Source organism: Triticum aestivum, unplaced genomic scaffold, assembly GCF_018294505.1.
Source record: "Triticum aestivum cultivar Chinese Spring unplaced genomic scaffold, IWGSC CS RefSeq v2.1 scaffold83862, whole genome shotgun sequence".
Taxonomy (NCBI): domain Eukaryota; kingdom Viridiplantae; phylum Streptophyta; class Magnoliopsida; order Poales; family Poaceae; genus Triticum; species Triticum aestivum.
The window spans coordinates 49,072-52,676 of NW_025225271.1; positions in this window are offsets into that span (position 1 = coordinate 49,072).

Here is a 3,605-nt window from a genome sequence, read left to right on the forward strand (position 1 = left end):
TGCCCTCCTATTGATGATGACGATTCGGAGGAGAACGAGGAACCAAGTCTCAACACGGCTGAATGGAAGGCAGCGGGTGGGAAGTCGAAGACGTCCTTGACGGATGGCACGTCAGCAGCGGTGGTGGTGTCTTCTGGGCCGGTGGGACAGAATGGGCCGGCGCATGCGGCTCGTCATGCAGACGGGGTTGAGGAGGTGGCGCTAATCCTCCCGGCGATGGATACGTCGCGGGTCTGCGCCCGTGCTGCTGGAGCTGGATCAATACGGCTCCAATCTCCCGGCCGCTTCTTCGGCCCGAAGCGGTGCCGGTGTGACATCCCTGCATTAAGCTACAGTAATCCTCTGACTAATAATGCCAGGTCATCATAATGAATTTTGCTTAACCTCACTCGTTTCGAACCGAGTTCAATTTCAAACTTAAATAACAAGTCAAAATTATAAATTCATCAAACTGAGATTTAAAAATGTTCAAAGGGTAGTAGGTATTCACTAACTAATTATAGAGCATCAATCAACATATTGTAAATAACTATGTGCCTCTAATTTAATTAAAATGGGAAACAACTGCAATTAAATTAACCATTTACGGCTGAACAAATATTTATACTACTAAAAAATATTCGAAACTTTTTGTGCAACCTAATAATATTGCTTAGCATTTATATCTGAAAGTTTCATACTAGACAAAACTCATTTGATAGCAAAATAGTATAAACAGAAGTTTTTTTTAAGTGTATAACAACAACAAAAGATTAAAACTGAAATTGCCCTGTACACTTTGGCCCACTATGCCTTATGGGCACTACACGCACAGGACCAAGCCCAGGCCAAGTCGTTGGTCATCCCCAACCTCTCGTGTTGTGGACGCTGCTCGTCCGTCCAGCGCGCGGATGCCGCGCTGTCAGCCATCCTGCGGTCGCAGAGATGGATAAGGACTCCCTTGATGCCTCTCTCTTCGCTAGGAACCCTAGCCATCCTCTGACCCCCTCACTCTCGTTTTCCTCGTCGTTTTCTTCTTCATCGAGCAGAGTCGTCGCCTCGCCTTCGTCGATCCCGCGAGCACCGGCCTCCCCTCGTCGCGCCAAGGTGTCCAGGAGCTTCGTCATCCTCGACTACGTCGCATCCGTACCAGGGAACCACAAGGACCACGCTACACCGATGGGATCGAGCGTCTTCCTCATCTACGACCGTCACTGCCCCGCGCCAGATCTACCTCACCGGAGCTTCTCCGCCTCGCCGGACACGTCCTCTGCCTCCCCCTGTGAGCGGCACCCCCATTCCCCTCGTTCCCCCCTCGGTTCGTCGCTCCGTTGCTGATAGGGGCAAAGGTGTCCCGATGTTTCGATGAGATAGCAATCGTTTTCTGTGGGAGTCGACTTTGACGATCCGACTACGAACGTGCGAAGACGTCGCGCCTTAGCAATCGCTAAACCAACTTCCGAGGGGTTATTGATCACGCCGGAGCACGATCGACCTGACCACGAGGGTCTGTTTCCTGCGAGCAAACGAAGAACAAGCAAGAAACTGAGATTGCAATCTGGATATTGCGAATAAAAGAGGAAAGCTTTATTAATGAAGGTGGGGTTCTGTGACGCCTTGGTCTGGTCGTTGAACACAAACGAAGTACGCGAAGTTGCAGCTATGGCGAACTTTTAATCTAAACAAAACCCAAAGTCTAAACGACGCCCTAAGGGCTGTATATATGGAGGAAGAGGGGGGGGGGGGAATTTCGTGGCCCTTGGAGGAGGGGTTCGAAACCAACCCTAACTCTTGTTTCCCCACACATACAGACTCTAAAAACAACCTATACTTAAGTATTTCGAAAATACATGGGCCTGGTCCAATAATAAGGTGACGCAGCACCTAGAATAGCCTCTAGACGAAATTTATGAAGTGGCATATTGTATATTTCGTTCAAGGCTTCATGCACTCCTTATGGTGGCTTCAAAGTCCTGAAATCATCACTTGTAACTCCGTTCTTGATCCCCTTGCGCATGCCATCAACTCCATGCGTGTTCTTGCTCCAATGTTCATCCTTCTCCAAGCTAGGCCCTTCATTTGTAAGCAAAACAAATGTATGCAATTTAGGCAACATCATATTCTTATGAACATTAGAATCATTACCAAGAAATGAAAGTACCTGGTAATTTAATTGGCGTGCGCGAGCTCTAGTAATTGGTCCAGTACATGTAACAGTAGGGGTTGTGGGTGTAACAATGGTATTGATGTCCTCATCATCCTCCCCTTCTTGAAATGAAGTCGTCATCGACGGAAGCTCATCTTCCTCACACAAATAAGGCTTCAAATCTGCAATGTTAAAAGTGGGACTAACCCTAAAATCTGCAGGTAGCTCAAGTTTATATGCATTATCATTTATTTTCTCTAACACCTGAAAAGGACCATCAGCACGTGGCATTAGCTTTGATTTGCGCAAATTAGGAAATCTATCCTTACGCAAATGTAACCAAACAAGATCTCCAGGTGCAAACACAACATGTTTTCTACCCTTATCTCCAGCAAGTTTATATTTAGCATTCATACGCTCAATGTTTTCCTTTGTTAACTCATGCATTTTTAAAATCAATTCAGCACCTTCTTTAGCATCAAAATTAACCTTCTCCGAAGATGGAAGAGGCAACAAATCAATAGGTGCACGAGGTAGGAAACCATACACAATTTCAAAAGGGCACATCTTAGTAGTAGAATGCAATGAACAATTATAAGCAAATTCAATATGAGGCAAGCATTCTTCCCACATTTTCTTATTATTCTTCAAAACAACCCTAAGCATAGTAGACAATGTTCTGTTGACTACTTCAGTTTGTCCATCAGTTTGGGGGTGACAAGTAGTACTAAAAAGCAGTTTAGTCCCCAACTTAGCCCATAAACATCTCCAAAAGTGGCTAAGGAATTTAGTATCACGATCTGAAACAGTAGTATTTGGCACACCATGCAAGCGAATAATTTCCCGAAAGAACAAATCAGCAACATTAACAGCATCATCGCTTTTATGACATGGTATAAAGTGTGCCATTTTCGAAAAATCTATCCACGACAACAAATATGCTATCCCTTCCCTTCTTTGTTCGAGGTAAACCTAAAACAAAGTCCATAGATATATCCTCCCAAGGAACACTGGGTACAGGCAAAGGCATATATAAACCATGAGGATTGAGTCGTGACTTAGCTTTTTGACATGTAGTGCAGCAAGCAACAAAACGCTCAACATCCCGTCTCATCTTTGGCCAAAAGAAATGTGTAGCAAGTATGTCCTCCGTCTTCTTCACGCCAAAGTGTCCCATTAATCCTCCTCCATGCGCCTCCTGCAACAACAAAAAACAACAAAAGACGAACAGAGCTAGCAGGAATGCATAGCTTGTTAGCACGGAACACAAAGCCATCATTAATAACGAACTTGTTCCATGTTCTTCCTTCTTTACAATTCTGCATTACATCTTTAAAATCAGCATCATGCACATATTGATCTTTGATGGTCTCCAAACCAAATATTTTGAAGTCAAGTTGTGAAAGCATAGTATAGCGATGAGACAAAGCATCAGCAATAACATTTTCTTTACCCTTCTTGTGTTTAATGACAAAAGGGA